Source organism: Oncorhynchus clarkii, chromosome 7, assembly GCF_045791955.1.
Source record: "Oncorhynchus clarkii lewisi isolate Uvic-CL-2024 chromosome 7, UVic_Ocla_1.0, whole genome shotgun sequence".
Lineage (NCBI taxonomy): Eukaryota > Metazoa > Chordata > Actinopteri > Salmoniformes > Salmonidae > Oncorhynchus > Oncorhynchus clarkii.
The window spans coordinates 68,026,837-68,049,129 of NC_092153.1; the positions used below are offsets into that span (position 1 = coordinate 68,026,837).

Here is a 22,293-nt window from a genome sequence, read left to right on the forward strand (position 1 = left end):
TTTACAGTCACAATGCTGTCCAATACCTTGGATCTCAGGTTGAACGTTTACAGTCACAATGCTGTCCAATACCTTGGATCTCAGGTTGAACGTTTACAGTCACAATGCTGTCCAATACCTTGGATCTCAGGTTGAACGTTTACAGTCCCAATGCTGTCCAATACCTTGGATCTCAGGTGAATGTTTACAGTCACAATGCTGTCCAATACCTTGGATCTCAGGTTGAACGTTTACAGTCCCAATGCTGTCCAATACCTTGGATCTCAGGTTGAACGTTTACAGTCACACTGCTGTCCAATACCTTGGATCTCAGGTGAACGTTTACAGTCACAATGCTGTCCAATACCTTGGATCTCAGGTTGAATGTTTACAGTCACAATGCTGTCCAATACCTTGGATCTCAGGTGAACGTTTACAGTCACAATGCTGTCCAATACCTTGGATCTCAGGTTGAACGTTTACAGTCACAATGCTGTCCAATACCTTGGATCTCAGGTTGAACGTTTACAGTCACAATGCTGTCCAATACCTTGGATCTCAGGTTGAACGTTTACAGTCACAATGCTGTCCAATACCTTGGATCTCAGGTTGAACGTTTACAGTCACAATGCTGTCCAATACCTTGGATCTCAGGTTGAACGTTTACAGTCACAATGCTGTCCAATACCTTGGATCTCAGGTTGAACGTTTACAGTCCCAATGCTGTCCAATACCTTGGATCTCAGGTGAATGTTTACAGTCACAATGCTGTCCAATACCTTGGATCTCAGGTTGAACGTTTACAGTCACAATGCTGTCCAATACCTTGGATCTCAGGTGAATGTTTACAGTCCCAATGCTGTCCAATACCTTGGATCTCAGGTTGAACGTTTACAGTCACACTGCTGTCCAATACCTTGGATCTCAGGTGAACGTTTACAGTCACAATGCTGTCCAATACCTTGGATCTCAGGTGAATGTTTACAGTCACAATGCTGTCCAATACCTTGGATCTCAGGTTGAACGTTTACAGTCACAATGCTGTCCAATACCTTGGATCTCAGGTGAACGTTTACAGTCATAATGCTGTCCAATACCTTGGATCTCAGGTGAATGTTTACAGTCACAATGCTGTCCAATACCTTGGATCTCAGGTTGAACGTTTACAGTCCCAATGCTGTCCAATACCTTGGATCTCAGGTTGAACGTTTACAGTCACACTGCTGTCCAATACCTTGGATCTCAGGTGAACGTTTACAGTCACAATGCTGTCCAATACCTTGGATCTCAGGTTGAATGTTTACAGTCACAATGCTGTCCAATACCTTGGATCTCAGGTGAACGTTTACAGTCACACTGCTGTCCAATACCTTGGATCTCAGGTTGAACGTTTACAGTCACAATGCTGTCCAATACCTTGGATCTCAGGTTGAACGTTTACAGTCACAATGCTGTCCAATACCTTGGATCTCAGGTTGAACGTTTACAGTCACAATGCTGTCCAATACCTTGGATCTCAGGTTGAACGTTTACAGTCACAATGCTGTCCAATACCTTGGATCTCAGGTTGAATGTTTACAGTCACAATGCTGTCCAATACCTTGGATCTCAGGTTGAATGTTTACAGTCACAATACTGTCCAATACCTTGGATCTCAGGTTGAACGTTTACAGTCATAATGCTGTCCAATACCTTGGATCTCAGGTTGAATGTTTACAGTCACACTGCTGTCCAATACCTTGGATCTCAGGTTGAATGTTTACAGTCACACTGCTGTCCAATACCTTGGATCTCAGGTTGAATGTTTACAGTCACAATGCTGTCCAATACCTTGGATCTCAGGTGAACGTTTACAGTCATAATGCTGTCCAATACCTTGGATCTCAGGTGAATGTTTACAGTCACAATGCTGTCCAATACCTTGGATCTCAGGTTGAACGTTTAGAGTCACACTGCTGTCCAATACCTTGGATCTCAGGTGAACGTTTACAGTCACAATGCTGTCCAATACCTTGGATCTCAGGTGAATGTTTACAGTCACAATGCTGTCCAATACCTTGGATCTCAGGTTGAATGTTTACAGTCACACTGCTGTCCAATACCTTGGATCTCAGGTTGAATGTTTACAGTCACAATGCTGTCCAATACCTTGGATCTCAGGTGAATGTTTACAGTCACAATGCTGTCCAATACCTTGGATCTCAGGTTGAACGTTTAGAGTCACACTGCTGTCCAATACCTTGGATCTCAGGTGAACGTTTACAGTCACAATGCTGTCCAATACCTTGGATCTCAGGTGAATGTTTACAGTCACAATGCTGTCCAATACCTTGGATCTCAGGTTGAACGTTTACAGTCACAATGCTGTCCAATACCTTGGATCTCAGGTGAACGTTTACAGTCATAATGCTGTCCAATACCTTGGATCTCAGGTGAATGTTTACAGTCACACTGCTGTCCAATACCTTGGATCTCAGGTTGAATGTTTACAGTCACACTGCTGTCCAATACCTTGGATCTCAGGTTGAATGTTTACAGTCACAATGCTGTCCAATACCTTGGATCTCAGGTGAACGTTTACAGTCATAATGCTGTCCAATACCTTGGATCTCAGGTTGAATGTTTACAGTCACAATACTGTCCAATACCTTGGATCTCAGGTTGAACGTTTACAGTCATAATGCTGTCCAATACCTTGGATCTCAGGTTGAATGTTTACAGTCACACTGCTGTCCAATACCTTGGATCTCAGGTTGAATGTTTACAGTCACACTGCTGTCCAATACCTTGGATCTCAGGTTGAATGTTTACAGTCACAATGCTGTCCAATACCTTGGATCTCAGGTGAACGTTTACAGTCATAATGCTGTCCAATACCTTGGATCTCAGGTGAATGTTTACAGTCACAATGCTGTCCAATACCTTGGATCTCAGGTTGAACGTTTACAGTCACAATGCTGTCCAATACCTTGGATCTCAGGTGAATGTTTACAGTCCCAATGCTGTCCAATACCTTGGATCTCAGGTTGAACGTTTACAGTCACACTGCTGTCCAATACCTTGGATCTCAGGTGAACGTTTACAGTCACAATGCTGTCCAATACCTTGGATCTCAGGTGAATGTTTACAGTCACAATGCTGTCCAATACCTTGGATCTCAGGTTGAACGTTTACAGTCACAATGCTGTCCAATACCTTGGATCTCAGGTGAACGTTTACAGTCATAATGCTGTCCAATACCTTGGATCTCAGGTGAATGTTTACAGTCACAATGCTGTCCAATACCTTGGATCTCAGGTTGAACGTTTACAGTCCCAATGCTGTCCAATACCTTGGATCTCAGGTTGAACGTTTACAGTCACACTGCTGTCCAATACCTTGGATCTCAGGTGAACGTTTACAGTCACAATGCTGTCCAATACCTTGGATCTCAGGTTGAATGTTTACAGTCACAATGCTGTCCAATACCTTGGATCTCAGGTGAACGTTTACAGTCACAATGCTGTCCAATACCTTGGATCTCAGGTTGAACGTTTACAGTCACAATGCTGTCCAATACCTTGGATCTCAGGTTGAACGTTTACAGTCACAATGCTGTCCAATACCTTGGATCTCAGGTTGAACGTTTACAGTCACAATGCTGTCCAATACCTTGGATCTCAGGTTGAACGTTTACAGTCACAATGCTGTCCAATACCTTGGATCTCAGGTTGAATGTTTACAGTCACAATGCTGTCCAATACCTTGGATCTCAGGTTGAATGTTTACAGTCACAATACTGTCCAATACCTTGGATCTCAGGTTGAACGTTTACAGTCATAATGCTGTCCAATACCTTGGATCTCAGGTTGAATGTTTACAGTCACACTGCTGTCCAATACCTTGGATCTCAGGTTGAATGTTTACAGTCACACTGCTGTCCAATACCTTGGATCTCAGGTTGAATGTTTACAGTCACAATGCTGTCCAATACCTTGGATCTCAGGTGAACGTTTACAGTCATAATGCTGTCCAATACCTTGGATCTCAGGTGAATGTTTACAGTCACAATGCTGTCCAATACCTTGGATCTCAGGTTGAACGTTTAGAGTCACACTGCTGTCCAATACCTTGGATCTCAGGTGAACGTTTACAGTCACAATGCTGTCCAATACCTTGGATCTCAGGTGAATGTTTACAGTCACAATGCTGTCCAATACCTTGGATCTCAGGTTGAACGTTTACAGTCACAATGCTGTCCAATACCTTGGATCTCAGGTGAACGTTTACAGTCATAATGCTGTCCAATACCTTGGATCTCAGGTGAATGTTTACAGTCACACTGCTGTCCAATACCTTGGATCTCAGGTTGAATGTTTACAGTCACACTGCTGTCCAATACCTTGGATCTCAGGTTGAATGTTTACAGTCACAATGCTGTCCAATACCTTGGATCTCAGGTGAACGTTTACAGTCACAATGCTGTCCAATACCTTGGATCTCAGGTGAATGTTTACAGTCACAATGCTGTCCAATACCTTGGATCTCAGGTTGAACGTTTACAGTCACAATGCTGTCCAATACCTTGGATCTCAGGTGAACGTTTACAGTCATAATGCTGTCCAATACCTTGGATCTCAGGTGAATGTTTACAGTCACACTGCTGTCCAATACCTTGGATCTCAGGTTGAATGTTTACAGTCACACTGCTGTCCAATACCTTGGATCTCAGGTTGAATGTTTACAGTCACAATGCTGTCCAATACCTTGGATCTCAGGTGAACGATTACAGTCATAATGCTGTCCAATACCTTGGATCTCAGGTTGAATGTTTACAGTCACAATACTGTCCAATACCTTGGATCTCAGGTTGAACGTTTACAGTCATAATGCTGTCCAATACCTTGGATCTCAGGTTGAATGTTTACAGTCACACTGCTGTCCAATACCTTGGATCTCAGGTTGAATGTTTACAGTCACACTGCTGTCCAATACCTTGGATCTCAGGTTGAATGTTTACAGTCACAATGCTGTCCAATACCTTGGATCTCAGGTGAAAGTTTACAGTCATAATGCTGTCCAATACCTTGGATCTCAGGTGAATGTTTACAGTCACAATGCTGTCCAATACCTTGGATCTCAGGTTGAACGTTTACAGTCACAATGCTGTCCAATACCTTGGATCTCAGGTGAATGTTTACAGTCCCAATGCTGTCCAATACCTTGGATCTCAGGTTGAACGTTTACAGTCACACTGCTGTCCAATACCTTGGATCTCAGGTGAACGTTTACAGTCACAATGCTGTCCAATACCTTGGATCTCAGGTGAATGTTTACAGTCACAATGCTGTCCAATACCTTGGATCTCAGGTTGAACGTTTACAGTCACAATGCTGTCCAATACCTTGGATCTCAGGTGAACGTTTACAGTCATAATGCTGTCCAATACCTTGGATCTCAGGTGAATGTTTACAGTCACAATGCTGTCCAATACCTTGGATCTCAGGTTGAACGTTTACAGTCACAATGCTGTCCAATACCTTGGATCTCAGGTTGAACGTTTACAGTCACACTGCTGTCCAATACCTTGGATCTCAGGTGAACGTTTACAGTCACAATGCTGTCCAATACCTTGGATCTCAGGTTGAATGTTTACAGTCACAATGCTGTCCAATACCTTGGATCTCAGGTGAACGTTTACAGTCACAATGCTGTCCAATACCTTGGATCTCAGGTTGAACGTTTACAGTCACAATGCTGTCCAATACCTTGGATCTCAGGTTGAACGTTTACAGTCACAATGCTGTCCAATACCTTGGATCTCAGGTTGAACGTTTACAGTCACAATGCTGTCCAATACCTTGGATCTCAGGTTGAACGTTTACAGTCACAATGCTGTCCAATACCTTGGATCTCAGGTTGAACGTTTACAGTCACAATGCTGTCCAATACCTTGGATCTCAGGTTGAACGTTTACAGTCCCAATGCTGTCCAATACCTTGGATCTCAGGTGAATGTTTACAGTCACAATGCTGTCCAATACCTTGGATCTCAGGTTGAACGTTTACAGTCACAATGCTGTCCAATACCTTGGATCTCAGGTGAATGTTTACAGTCCCAATGCTGTCCAATACCTTGGATCTCAGGTTGAACGTTTACAGTCACACTGCTGTCCAATACCTTGGATCTCAGGTGAACGTTTACAGTCACAATGCTGTCCAATACCTTGGATCTCAGGTGAATGTTTACAGTCACAATGCTGTCCAATACCTTGGATCTCAGGTTGAACGTTTACAGTCACAATGCTGTCCAATACCTTGGATCTCAGGTGAACGTTTACAGTCATAATGCTGTCCAATACCTTGGATCTCAGGTGAATGTTTACAGTCACAATGCTGTCCAATACCTTGGATCTCAGGTTGAACGTTTACAGTCCCAATGCTGTCCAATACCTTGGATCTCAGGTTGAACGTTTACAGTCACACTGCTGTCCAATACCTTGGATCTCAGGTGAACGTTTACAGTCACAATGCTGTCCAATACCTTGGATCTCAGGTTGAATGTTTACAGTCACAATGCTGTCCAATACCTTGGATCTCAGGTGAACGTTTACAGTCACAATGCTGTCCAATACCTTGGATCTCAGGTTGAACGTTTACAGTCACAATGCTGTCCAATACCTTGGATCTCAGGTTGAACGTTTACAGTCACAATGCTGTCCAATACCTTGGATCTCAGGTTGAACGTTTACAGTCACAATGCTGTCCAATACCTTGGATCTCCGGTTGAACGTTTACAGTCACAATGCTGTCCAATACCTTGGATCTCAGGTTGAATGTTTACAGTCACAATGCTGTCCAATACCTTGGATCTCAGGTTGAATGTTTACAGTCACAATACTGTCCAATACCTTGGATCTCAGGTTGAACGTTTACAGTCATAATGCTGTCCAATACCTTGGATCTCAGGTTGAATGTTTACAGTCACACTGCTGTCCAATACCTTGGATCTCAGGTTGAATGTTTACAGTCACACTGCTGTCCAATACCTTGGATCTCAGGTTGAATGTTTACAGTCACAATGCTGTCCAATACCTTGGATCTCAGGTGAACGTTTACAGTCATAATGCTGTCCAATACCTTGGATCTCAGGTGAATGTTTACAGTCACAATGCTGTCCAATACCTTGGATCTCAGGTTGAACGTTTAGAGTCACACTGCTGTCCAATACCTTGGATCTCAGGTGAACGTTTACAGTCACAATGCTGTCCAATACCTTGGATCTCAGGTGAATGTTTACAGTCACAATGCTGTCCAATACCTTGGATCTCAGGTTGAACGTTTACAGTCACAATGCTGTCCAATACCTTGGATCTCAGGTGAACGTTTACAGTCATAATGCTGTCCAATACCTTGGATCTCAGGTGAATGTTTACAGTCACACTGCTGTCCAATACCTTGGATCTCAGGTTGAATGTTTACAGTCACACTGCTGTCCAATACCTTGGATCTCAGGTTGAATGTTTACAGTCACAATGCTGTCCAATATCTTGGATCTCAGGTGAACGTTTACAGTCATAATGCTGTCCAATACCTTGGATCTCAGGTTGAATGTTTACAGTCACAATGCTGTCCAATACCTTGGATCTCAGGTTGAATGTTTACAGTCACAATACTGTCCAATACCTTGGATCTCAGGTTGAACGTTTACAGTCATAATGCTGTCCAATACCTTGGATCTCAGGTTGAATGTTTACAGTCACACTGCTGTCCAATACCTTGGATCTCAGGTTGAATGTTTACAGTCACACTGCTGTCCAATACCTTGGATCTCAGGTTGAATGTTTACAGTCACAATGCTGTCCAATACCTTGGATCTCAGGTGAACGTTTACAGTCATAATGCTGTCCAATACCTTGGATCTCAGGTGAATGTTTACAGTCACAATGCTGTCCAATACCTTGGATCTCAGGTTGAACGTTTAGAGTCACACTGCTGTCCAATACCTTGGATCTCAGGTGAACGTTTACAGTCACAATGCTGTCCAATACCTTGGATCTCAGGTGAATGTTTACAGTCACAATGCTGTCCAATACCTTGGATCTCAGGTTGAACGTTTACAGTCACAATGCTGTCCAATACCTTGGATCTCAGGTGAACGTTTACAGTCATAATGCTGTCCAATACCTTGGATCTCAGGTGAATGTTTACAGTCACACTGCTGTCCAATACCTTGGATCTCAGGTTGAATGTTTACAGTCACACTGCTGTCCAATACCTTGGATCTCAGGTTGAATGTTTACAGTCACACTGCTGTCCAATACCTTGGATCTCAGGTTGAATGTTTACAGTCACAATGCTGTCCAATATCTTGGATCTCAGGTGAACGTTTACAGTCATAATGCTGTCCAATACCTTGGATCTCAGGTTGAATGTTTACAGTCACAATACTGTCCAATACCTTGGATCTCAGGTTGAATGTTTACAGTCACACTGCTGTCCAATACCTTGGATCTCAGGTTGAATGTTTACAGTCACAATGCTGTCCAATACCTTGGATCTCAGGTTGAATGTTTACAGTCACAATACTGTCCAATACCTTGGATCTCAGGTTGAACGTTTACAGTCACACTGCTGTCCAATACCTTGGATCTCAGGTGAACGTTTACAGTCACAATGCTGTCCAATACCTTGGATCTCAGGTGAATGTTTACAGTCACAATGCTGTCCAATACCTTGGATCTCAGGTTGAACGTTTACAGTCACAATGCTGTCCAATACCTTGGATCTCAGGTGAACGTTTACAGTCATAATGCTGTCCAATACCTTGGATCTCAGGTGAATGTTTACAGTCACAATGCTGTCCAATACCTTGGATCTCAGGTTGAACGTTTACAGTCCCAATGCTGTCCAATACCTTGGATCTCAGGTTGAACGTTTACAGTCACACTGCTGTCCAATACCTTGGATCTCAGGTGAACGTTTACAGTCACAATGCTGTCCAATACCTTGGATCTCAGGTTGAATGTTTACAGTCACAATGCTGTCCAATACCTTGGATCTCAGGTTGAACGTTTACAGTCACAATGCTGTCCAATACCTTGGATCTCAGGTTGAACGTTTACAGTCCCAATGCTGTCCAATACCTTGGATCTCAGGTTGAACGTTTACAGTCACACTGCTGTCCAATACCTTGGATCTCAGGTGAACGTTTACAGTCACAATGCTGTCCAATACCTTGGATCTCAGGTTGAATGTTTACAGTCACAATGCTGTCCAATACCTTGGATCTCAGGTTGAACGTTTACAGTCACAATGCTGTCCAATACCTTGGATCTCAGGTTGAACGTTTACAGTCACAATGCTGTCCAATACCTTGGATCTCAGGTTGAACGTTTACAGTCACAATGCTGTCCAATACCTTGGATCTCAGGTTGAATGTTTACAGTCACAATGCTGTCCAATACCTTGGATCTCAGGTTGAACGTTTACAGTCACAATACTGTCCAATACCTTGGATCTCAGGTGAACGTTTACAGTCACAATGCTGTCCAATACCTTGGATCTCAGGTTGAACGTTTACAGTCACAATGCTGTCCAATACCTTGGATCTCAGGTTGAATGTTTACAGTCACAATACTGTCCAATACCTTGGATCTCAGGTTGAACGTTTACAGTCACAATGCTGTCCAATACCTTGGATCTCAGGTTGAACGTTTACAGTCACAATGCTGTCCAATACCTTGGATCTCAGGTTGAACGTTTACAGTCATAATGCTGTCCAATACCTTGGATCTCAGGTTGAACGTTTACAGTCTAAAAAGAGAAGGCCAATGATGTCTGCGGATACATGATCTACATACAATATGACTGTTATCTAATAGCATTACCTTCTGACACACTGTGCTTGTAGACCTTCGCTAGTCTACTTTGTCACTGTGCACTTGTAAAACGATATAGAATATGTTGTATATGATATGAGTTTACCAGTGAAGATAATAAAGGAAACATTGTGCCAGTTTACTTTCAATCGCTTCCACGGCCTTGGCCCATTGAATATGCTCTATTTTCACCCCACTTCCACGGCCTTGGCCCATTGAATTATGCTCTATTTTCACCCCACTTCCACGGCCTTGGCCCATTGTATATGCTCTATTTTCACCCCACTTCCACGGCCTTGGCCCATTGAATATGCTCTATTTTCACCCCACTTCCACGGCCTTGGCCCATTTGAATATGCTCTATTTTCACCCCACTTCCACGGCCTTGGCCCATTGAATATGCTCTATTTTCACCCCACTTCCACGGCCTTGGCCCATTGTATATGCTCTATTTTCACCCCACTTCCACGGCCTTGGCCCATTGAATATGCTCTATTTTCACCCCACTTCCACGGCCTTGGCCCATTGAATATGCTCTATTTTCACCCCACTTCCACGGCCTTTGCCCATTGAATATGCTCTATTTTCACCCCACTTCCACGGCCTTGGCCCATTGAATATGCTCTATTTTCACCCCACTTCCACGGCCTTGGCCCATTGAATATGCTCTATTTTCACCCCACTTCCACGGCCTTGGCCCATTGAATATGCTCTATTTTCACCCCACTTCCACGGCCTTGGCCCATTGAATATGCTCTATTTTCACCCCACTTCCACGGCCTTGGCCCATTGACTATGCTCTATTTTCACCCCACTTCCACGGCCTTGGCTCATTGAATATGCTCTATTTTCACCCCACTTCCACGGCCTTGGCCCATTGAATATGCTCTATTTTCACCCCACTTCCACGGCCTTGGCCCATTGACTATGCTCTATTTTCACCCCACTTCCACGGCCTTGGCCCGTTGAATATGCTCTATTTTCACCCCACTTCAACGGCCTTGGCCCATTGAATATGCTCTATTTTCACCCCACTTCCACGGCCTTGGCCCATTGAATATGCTCTATTTTCACCATCCACTGCAGTAAACTGTTCCCAGTATAGAGAAGCAGTACAGTGTTTAAAGAAACAGATCTGTGACTACAGTAAATCTTCCACTGTGTAACTCAATGCTGAGGGGGGGTTTCCTATCTCCAGCACCACCTGCCCTGCTCCCAGGGTTCTCTGTGGGTTCTACGTGGTACTGCAAAAGACAAATAGAATTAGCTGGTGAATCACCATTCAAACATACAGTAAAATAGTCATCCTCTGAATATGGACCTGATCATTTATACCAATGACGCTGTGATTATTAAAACTTCTTGTGACTCTCAAACCCGGGTCCGGGAGCGTAATCATTGCCTGACAAAAATTAGCATAACGCAACGGACATAAATATTCCTAGAAAATATTCCTATTCATGAAAATCACAAGTGAAATATATTGAGACGCAGCTTAGCCTTTTGTTAATCACCCTGTCATCTGGGATTTTCAAAATATGCTTTACAGCCAACGCTAGACAAGCATTTGTGTAAGTTTATCATTGACTAGCATAGCATTATGCCTTGCTAGCAGCAGGCAACCTTGTCACGAAAATCAGAAAAGCAATCAAATTAAATTGTTTACCTTTGATGAACTTCGGATGTTTTCACTCACGAGACTCCCAGGTAGATAGCCAAAGTTCATTTTTTTCCCAAAATATTATTTTTGTAGGCGAAAATAGCTCAGTTTGTTCTTCACATTTGGCTGAGAAATCGCCCGGGAATTGCAACAACGCCGAAAAATATTCCAAATTAGCTCCATAATATCGACAGAAACATGGCAAACGTTGTTTATAATTAATCCTCAAGGTGTTTTTCTAATATCTATTGGATAATATATCCGTAGGGACAATTAGTTTTTCATTAGGACCGATTGGAGTAATGGCTACCTCTGTATTTTACGCGAGAATCACTCTGGGAGCCACCATGTGAACACTTACGCAATGTGGCCGCCTACGGCTATTCTTCAACATAAATGCGTAAAACTACGTCACAATGCTGTAGACACCTTGGGGAATACGTAGAAAGCGTAAGCTTGTTGATGGCACATTCACAGCTCAATAGGGACTCATTGGAACGCAGCGCTTTCAAAAGCTGGGGTACTTCCAATTGGATTTTTCTCAGACTTTCGCCTGCAACATGAGTTCTGTTATACTCACAGACAATAACTTTACAGTTTTGGAAACGTTAGAGTGTTTTCTACCCTGTCAATTATATGCATATTCTAGCATCTTGTCCTGACAAAATATCCCGTGTAAAACGGGAAAGTTTTTTTTTTTTCAAAAATGAAAATACTCCCCCCTAGTACCATTATCCTCATATTACATTTAGCTTTGATTTGAGGTTTGGGATTTGAAGGCATTACAGTATTAAAGCTAGAACCCTTAATTGAAACAATCACAAAGCGGCTCCCCTTTCGCTAAAAACATATAGAATGGGGCTGGGAACATGTAACCACTCAAATTCATATGCAGAGCTATGGGTGGAAGGATTGACCAACCATGATATCAAATGTATAGTTTTAACCATGTTTTGAAGCTATATAGTGTTTGTTTACATTTACTTTGTTTACAAACACTGGAGTAAAACAAGCTTATATTTGGGGTTCTGATGGGGCACTACTGTTGAACTAAGCTCATGAGGCATTAAGAATAAGTTATATTCTTCAAGAATCATTGGGAATATATCATTAATTTACAAGTCCACAAATGTATATAGCAGCTAAGGATTCTAGTATAAGTGGGTAGTTTGACACTATCCTGCACTTTCACTGTTGTTCCACCAGAGGGGAGTGTGAGTGTGTGTGTAGTAACAAGAGGAGAACGCTTCATTGACTCACCGTTCTCTCTCTCTCCCTCTCTCTCTGTCACACACACACACACACACACACACACACACACAGTGAGGTCATTGCTGAGGTCCATAGTCTGGTTCCAGATTCTCAGACATGACATCACTGTGTGAACATCAACCAGGTGGGGTAGATGGGCAGAGAAAGTACACTCTAAACTACTCCCATGACATAAAAATCACCACTGAAATTCATTGTAGGTGCTGGTCCTTTTGGACTGTAGTATTACACTTTATATATATATATATATAAATCTTGCCTGTTTTGCATGTGATTTTTGCATTAATATGTGTCACATATCAGTTTGCAAATAATGTATAAAAAACAAACATAATTGAGACAATAAAGCCGCATACAAACATGGTCTTTTTTTTGTTTTCTTGTATAAGGCATCTCCAAAATGCAGGTGTTTATGACTAGCTCAGTGCTTTCTGTGGTGGTCGGGCAAGCCAAAAGAAAATACAGAGTGCTGCTCCCAGGGTTCTCTGTGGGTTCTACGTGGTACTGCAAAAGACAAATAGAATTAGCTGGTGAATCACCATTCAAACATACAGTAAAATAGTCATCCTCTGAATATGGACCTGATCATTTATACCAATGACGCTGTGATTATTAAAACTTCTTGTGACTCTCAAACCCGGGTCCGGGAGCGTAATCATTGCCTGACAAAAATTAGCATAACGCAACGGACATAAATATTCCTAGAAAATATTCCTATTCATGAAAATCACAAGTGAAATATATTGAGACGCAGCTTAGCCTTTTGTTAATCACCCTGTCATCTGGGATTTTCAAAATATGCTTTACAGCCAACGCTAGACAAGCATTTGTGTAAGTTTATCATTGACTAGCATAGCATTATGCCTTGCTAGCAGCAGGCAACCTTGTCACGAAAATCAGAAAAGCAATCAAATTAAATTGTTTACCTTTGATGAACTTCGGATGTTTTCACTCACGAGACTCCCAGGTAGATAGCCAAAGTTCATTTTTTTCCCAAAATATTATTTTTGTAGGCGAAAATAGCTCAGTTTGTTCTTCACATTTGGCTGAGAAATCGCCCGGGAATTGCAACAACGCCGAAAAATATTCCAAATTAGCTCCATAATATCGACAGAAACATGGCAAACGTTGTTTATAATTAATCCTCAAGGTGTTTTTCTAATATCTATTGGATAATATATCCGTAGGGACAATTAGTTTTTCATTAGGACCGATTGGAGTAATGGCTACCTCTGTATTTTACGCGAGAATCACTCTGGGAGCCACCATGTGAACACTTACGCAATGTGGCCGCCTACGGCTATTCTTCAACATAAATGCGTAAAACTACGTCACAATGCTGTAGACACCTTGGGGAATATGTAGAAAGCGTAAGCTTGTTGATGGCACATTCACAGCTCAATAGGGACTCATTGGAACGCAGCGCTTTCAAAAGCTGGGGTACTTCCAATTGGATTTTTCTCAGACTTTCGCCTGCAACATCAGTTCTGTTATACTCACAGACAATAACTTTACAGTTTTGGAAACGTTAGAGTGTTTTCTACCCTGTCAATTATATGCATATTCTAGCATCTTGTCCTGACAAAATATCCCGTGTAAAACGGGAAAGTTTTTTTTTTTTCAAAAATGAAAATACTCCCCCCTAGTACCATTATCCTCATATTACGTTTAGCTTTGATTTGAGGTTTGGGATTTGAAGGCATTACAGTATTAAAGCTAGAACCCTTAATTGAAACAATCACAAAGCGGCTCCCCTTTCGCTAAAAACATATAGAATGGGGCTGGGAACATGTAATCACTCAAATTCATATGCAGAGCTATGGGTGGAAGGATTGACCAACCATGATATCAAATGTATAGTTTTAACCATGTTTTGAAGCTATATAGTGTTTGTTTACATTTACTTTGTTTACAAACACTGGAGTAAAACAAGCTTATATTTGGGGTTCTGATGGGGCACTACTGTTGAACTAAGCTCATGAGGCATTAAGAATAAGTTATATTCTTCAAGAATCATTGGGAATATATCATTAATTTACAAGTCCACAAATGTATATAGCAGCTAAGGATTCTAGTATAAGTGGGTAGTTTGGCACTATCCTGCACTTTCACTGTTGTTCCACCAGAGGGGAGTGTGAGTGTGTGTGTAGTAACAAGAGGAGAACGCTTCATTGACTATCACCGTTCTCTCTCTCTCCCTCTCTCTCTGTCACACACACACACACACACACACAGTGAGGTCATTGCTGAGGTCCATAGTCTGGTTCCAGATTCTCAGACATGACATCACTGTGTGAACATCAACCAGGTGGGGTAGATGGGCAGAGAAAGTACACTCTAAACTACTCCCATGACATAAAAATCACCACTGAAATTCATAGTAGGTGCTGGTCCTTTTGGACTGTAGTATTACACTTTATATATATATATATATAAATCTTGCCTGTTTTGCATGTGATTTTTGCATTAATATGTGTCACATATCAGTTTGCAAATAATGTATAAAAAACAAACATAATTGAGACAATAAAGCCGCATACAAACATGGTCTTTTTTTTGTTTTCTTGTATAAGGCATCTCCAAAATGCAGGTGTTTATGACTAGCTCAGTGCTTTCTGTGGTGGTCGGGCAAGCCAAAAGAAAATACAGAGTGCTGCGTCGTGATTGGCTCAGTGTTCTGTCACTCATGGGGACTCTACTTAACCACCAAGTACAACCTGAAGATCAATGACGTCATCATGATTCAGCCTTGTTTTTTTTTCAGTTTCCAGTTGTTTTGAAAGCACCATAAATCCAGAAGATGCCAGACTTTGGTGACAAAATTTGCCCACGAAGGACTTCCTGTCCAAAGATGTATTGTATGTATTGTATGCTGCATAAATGATAATATGCCAGGGAGACATGTATACTGTAGTTAAGAAAGTAGTACTAAGTGTATGTTGTGTAGTAAGATATTAGTAGCCCATGTGCCCCTAATAATTCGGTATATTTACCCCTCTTAATTTCCCCTACTGTTCTGACTTGGTGGTGCACATGTAGCCTATAACCTGTTTTAGATCAATGTAATCATTGAATATTGTAAGAGCTTTCATTGTCTGCTTGTATGCCCCTTTTATTTATCCGACAGTTCTGACTTGGTGTACAGGGAGAACACCTTAAGAACGGCCCATGTTCTGAATTCTGTCGCTGTACTTTTCATAAGTGCTAAACAAATAGTTACATTGACTACGTCCGTCCTAGCTCGCTCTGTAATTTCTTAATTGAAATTCCGGATTGCCTCTTATCTGCTTGTCGTCCGCTTATGCCATATTTTGTACATCTCAATTGTCATTATTGGCCACTTGAGACTCTAGCGTCTCCCCTATCCATAAGAGGTTATTAAAACCATGTGATGTTAGATAGGTTGTATGGCAAAAAAAATACAAAATAATTGGTGATTGGGGTTTCTATATGATCCAAATATGTTTGCATACTGTGTCCCAATTTATTTGTCTATAAGCAAGTGTAAAATCCCTTTTCCATACAGTGGATAGCGTTAATGGTTTTTGTGCTAGAGTTATTTGACTATAGATAAAGTATAAATACCCTTCTTAGACCAAGAATCTGATTTAAATGTGTTTTTACAGGCTAATAATACTTATTTGAGAGCCATATTGGAGAGTATGAAAGCCAGTGTGCTGTAATGGGTCCAAACAATAAGGCACATTTTTTAGGAGTCAATCCAGAAAATAATAAATATTGTAATCTAATTGGTGAAACTATTGACTCTTCTATAGCACGCCAAGGAACAGAAGCCTGTGGGTTTAACCAGGTCTTCAGGGAATTCATGTGGAATGATAGGTGATACTAATTTAGATTTGGAACTGCAAGTCCACCTGATGCTTTTGTTCTCTGGAGTGTTGCATATTTCATATGTTGTGTCTTTTCTCCCACAAATGAACTTCTTCATGACAGAGTTTAGACCAATAGTCTATAGTGGGAGGCAGTGGTAACATGGAACTCAGAAAATTGATACGAGGGATGACATTCATTTTAATCATTGAGATTCTAGCATGCAAAGAAGTGGCCATAGCGGACCATCTTTTTATGTCTTTATGTATCTTTTGAAAGGTTTCTAAGTAGTTATTCCTGCAACTAGTGTGAAATAGAGGGGGATATGGTAATGTAGGTTGTTTGTTTCTTCACTGGGATCGTGGGTGATAGTTGCACGCTTCCCATAGCTGAGTTAAGAGGTAGTAGAGCTGATCAGATGTCTCCAGTTTTGAGGGATTGGCATGCTGACTGCAATAATGTCCACCAGAGCTGTTGTCAGAAAATATGTTCATTTCTCTACCATAAGCCGCCTCCAACGTCATTTTCAAAGAATTTGGCAGTACGTCCAACCGGCCTCACAACCACAGACCACATGTAACCACACCAGTCCAGGACCTCCACATCCAAATTCTTCACCTGCGGGATCATCTGAGACCAGCCACATGGACAGCTAATGAAAGTGAGGAGTATTTATGTCTGTAATAAACCCCTTTTTGGTGGACCTATGCCCTTCAAGGCCCACCCATGGCTGCACCCCTGCCCAGTCATGTGAAATCCATAGATTACGACCGAATTAATTTATTTAAATTGACTGATTTCCTTATATGAACTGTAACTCAGTAAAATCATTGAAATTGTTCAGTAATGAATCAAATCAATGTCAGATTTAGACCTTACAGTGAAATGCTTAAGAGCAAGTCGTGCCACTCTGTTCTTAGCCAGCTGCATCTTAACAAGGTCTTTCTTTGCAGCACTTGACCACAAGGTTGGACAATAATCAAGATAAAACTAGAGCCTGCAGGCAGGTCATCAAAATTGGTTGTCTATCCATGTCCTGAGGACGTCGCGAAATGCCTTCAAAACCAGCCACTAGGAGCATTGTGGATGGGGTTGTTAGATAGGCTTAATCACATGACTCATGACTGTTTTTTCATTTGGGGTTTTAAACCTATCCCAAACTTTAACCCTTATCTTAACCATTTGGAATGAGTGCCTAAATGTAATGTTTTAACCCTATCCCAAACTTTAACCCTTATCTTAACCATTTGGAATGAGTGCCTAAATGTAATGTTTTAACCCTATTTGACATTTGGAGAGACTTTGAAATGTAACATTTGGAGAATGTGGATGAACATCTAATTTTTCATTAAGACTATGGAACCTTACACACACACACACACACACACATACACACACACACACACACACCCAACCCAGCCTCACTAGAAGGGACAGTAGCAGTGAGTAATGGCAAAGGCAAGAAAAAGGAGACTGACAACAAGTGATGGAATTTATCCAGTTGACACCACACCAGTGAGCCTTCAAGGCATGAAACTACAATTTATGAAAGTCTATGTCTCTACACCAACCAGTCCAACAACATTCCTGCCGACAGCACCGTTTCCATTTTACCATGGATAGGAAAGGAAGGTGAGGGGCCTTATAGGCGTTATGACATTTTGGGGAAATGATGGTAGAGGTTATCAGGTGAGATCACTAAGGAGGTCAAAGCCGTTACAAAACAACACCTGTCTGGTTATAACCATAGACTCTTAACTAGAAGATCTGATTTATTGATTCTATAAACTCTGATAAAACTCGAATAAAGCAATTGTATACTGACAACATGCCGATACTGTGACGGGAAATGCTATTTATAGTCTCTTATTTGTTTACTCAGTAAGGCAATGATAATATTTGTCCTTTAAAGTCAAAGCCTTACCTCACTCAAACCTTGTACTTTAAGACCCCTTTCCAAGGAAAATACATAACGTACAAGAGATTGCATTTATTATATAGAACTTAAACCATTATCACCCTTTGAATGATATGAGCTAAGATACTCAGGCCTCAGTCTTTGCTCTGAAGAATCCCATCCATGCATAAACTTTGTCAGACACTAGGAGGTGACAGTGAACCACAACAACCCACAGTCCCCTGCCGACTGCACTGAAAACCACAACACCAAACACACACCTTAACCAGGCTCTACAGCACACAATCAAAATGATTACATCTATTTGCGTAATGGTTTATTGTCCCACTAATTGCAGACAGGGTCCAGGGTCCATTCAGCCGACAGTCAAACAGCTCAACTGTCTCTGCTCTGTGTCCAATTGTCGGTTAAGTTTTGTTTTTGTTTTCATTTGTCTTGTAATTTTTTTGTTGGTGGGGGGGGGGGTTACAGGAACAATGGTCATTTCAATTTACACACTTAGTTTATACCACAAGTACCCATAGGCTGACACTCTAAAAAAATAAATACATACAGTGTATTTGGAAAGTATTCAGACACCTTGACTTTTTCCACATTTTGTTACGTTACAGCCTTATTCTAAAATTGTTTAAATAAAACTAATCCTCATCAATCAACACACAATACTCCATAATGACAAACCGAGTGTCTTCATTGAGAGATAAGGAGCTTTGGTTTCTGATGAAGCTTAGGTCCACTGTTCACACAGACGTTCACAAAGGTTAATTTGGAAGGGGTGTAAATACAGTAGTAATTTCGCAATTGTAAAAAAAAAGAAGGTAAAGATGCCCCCCCAGTGCTCTAGCTATCGCCCCCTATTTTTGATAAATACAGATTCAACTATTTCCAAAACTTCTGTCGTTCCGTCTCAAAACTTACTTACCCAAACTGGTACATCCAGACCAAAGAGGGTTTGTTTAAAAACGTTATCCTCAAATAACCTTTCAATTCTGAGATCTTATTTAATTGGGATTTATTCAGCACAGATGCAAATGCAGTTGCATTGTTTTTAATAAAACATTTAATGGCATCACCATAAAATCTGAGGATCATCAACTTTTTGATAATCACATTGACCACATTACCTCTCACTCTTAGTTCCATGTCTCAGTAGCTTCCAGTTAGAATGTACTCAAGATGCTGCACCCCAACATATTACACCTGTATAACCAGAAAATCATATAGGATTAAGGTCGTGTTTCAAGAAACAGAAACAGACTAAACAACTAAATTCATTTGGCTTGAGTTTCTGAGGTAGATAGCATCGCTTGAGGATTGCTTCTGGGTTAGCTTGTATAGCAGTGATCCCAGTACTAAGTATTGTAGGGTTTAGAGTGAGCAGCAACAGAGTGTATTGGAGCTTCGCCACTTTAGGATGATGAAACAGCCAGGCAGCGAACTGTGGGAACTGACACAGTTTGCCTACTCAGCCTTACTGGCCTAGTCTACAACACATCTCTGCCACCACCCACTATAACCTCTGCAAACAAAGACAATCACAAAAAAATGACCCTGCACTATTATCCTACAACAGCACATTTGCCTGTTTGCACTCTCTGCCACGTTGCACCCTGCCACGGACTGGCTCACCATTGCACATCATTTTGTAAAATTGTTTTGCTTATACACCTTTTACATGCATAATTTAAAGTGTAGTTTATAGTGTTTACACTGTAGTCTGTGGTATTTTAGTTTACAGTGTTTATAGTGTACATACTGTATGTTGACTGTAAATTCTTGTCTATATACTCTGTCTGTACATATTGTGTATTGTCTGTAATTATATTGTGTATATTCTGTTTATTGTGACAGAATTATTTCACCAGGTCATACAGTATTCCTGGTACATGTGAATGTACTTGGTGAATAAAGGTGATTATGGCAACTGAACCTGCGTTATGGTAATCGTATCGAGTGCGTGATAGGTCCTGCCGTTGGGTAAACGTGTGGAGCTGGCTGAACCAGTCCACTGGGACAAACTGAAACAGGAGGTAATGTTACTGAGAGGACTGTGAAAGCTTCAGAGTCAGTGTCAACAGTAAATAATGGAACAAATGATTTAATTCCTTAGAGATAAACAAAGCGGTGACAGCGATGGTGGATATTACATAATAAAACAAACTAGATCAACTATGACTGTTGATTAATTAGGAATGTTTACAGTGACATCATCCTGTAGTTCTGTTCTTAGACAGAACAACAACCCCCTCACTCTCACTCTCACCACCACCCCATCCTCTCGTCCTCTCTCACCTGTTCAACTCCCACTCCATTCCACCCCATCCACTCATCCTCTCTCACCCCTTCAACTCCCCCATCCTCCCATCCTCTCTCTCAACCCTTCAACTCTCCCTCCATTTTACCCGATTCTTCTGTCTTGCCTTTCCATTCGACACACCCACCAATGCTCCTGAACTTCGTCATGGAGAGAAGGGAGGGGGCTAAGAGAAAGTATAGCAGGAGGGTGGGTTTCTTTTGTTTTTCACAGTTCTCAGGGGGGGGGGGGGGGGGGGTGAGAGAAGAGGAGGGAGAGTGGGGTGAGAGAGGGGGGTGTGAGCCATGATTTAAAGGGAGCATGGAATTCCCCCTCTGAGTTAGCGCTCACCTGGCCCCTCCCACATGCCTTTCTAGAGTATAAAGCCTTTCACAGGTATATCCAGCAGCAGGTGTATCTATGAAACTAGAGCGAGAGAGATAAAGGTAGAGAGACAAGGTAAAGAAGGAGATAAACCGTGGAGTATATTGAACAACTCTTGGAGTGAATCACAAACACTGGACTCTAAAACAAACAGTGGATAATTATTGATCTAACACCTTCTCATTGCTGCCTGTCGGTTGCCTCAGAATCAGGTACGTGCGGAAGTGTAGGTGCTCTTTGGGGAGTAACGGGGTGGTTGCTTGGGTCAGAGGTCACATGGACCTTTGGGGAGTAACGGGGTGGTTGCTTGGGTCTGAGGTCACATGGACCTTTGGGGAGTAACGGGGTGGTTGCTTGGGTCTGAGTCACATGGACCTTTGGGGAGAAATGGGGTGGTTGCTTGGGTCTGAGTCACATGGACCTTTGGGGAGTAATGGGGTGGTTGCTTGGGTCTGAGTCACATGGACCTTTGGGGAGAAACGGGGTGGTTGCTTGGGTCTGAGTCACATGGACCTTTGGGGAGTAACGGGGTGGTTGCTTAGGTCTGAGGTCACATGGACCTTTGGGGAGTAACGGGGTGGTTGCTTAGGTCTGAGGTCACATGGACCTTTGGGGAGTAACGGGGTGGTTGCTTGGGTCTGAGTCACATGGACCTTTGGGGAGTAACGGGGTGGTTGCTTAGGTCTGAGGTCACATGGACCTTTGGGGAGTAATGGGGTGGTTGCTTGGGTCTGAGTCACATGGACCTTTGGGGAGAAACGAGGTGGTTGCTTGGGTCTGAGGTCACATGGACCTTTGGGGAGTAACGGGGTGGTTGCTTGGGTCTGAGTCACATGGACCTTTGGGGAGTAACGGGGTGGTTGCTTGGGTCTGAGTCACATGGACCTTTGGGGAGTAACGGGGTGGTTGCTTGGGTCAGAGGTCACATGGACCTTTGGGGAGTAACGGGGTGGTTGCTTGGGTCTGAGTCACATGGACCTTTGGGGAGTAACGGGGTGGTTGCTTGGGTCTGAGTCACATGGACCTTTGGGGAGTAACGGGGTGGTTGCTTGGGTCTGAGGTCACATGGACCTTTGGGGAGTAACGGGGTGGTTGCT

General features: G+C 42.2%; 1 protein-coding gene across 1 annotated transcript in view; it reads left to right on the forward strand.

The window, feature by feature from the left end:
* Window positions 1-21,222: 21,222 nt before the first annotated feature.
* The window catches only part of LOC139414417 (ETS-related transcription factor Elf-3-like), a 6,181-nt gene continuing 5,110 nt past the window's right edge, over window positions 21,223-22,293 (forward strand). Inside the window, exon 1 of the mRNA XM_071162330.1 lies at window positions 21,223-21,408. The gene's annotated coding sequence lies outside the window, so the exon portion shown is untranslated. The remainder of the gene's footprint in view (window positions 21,409-22,293) is intronic.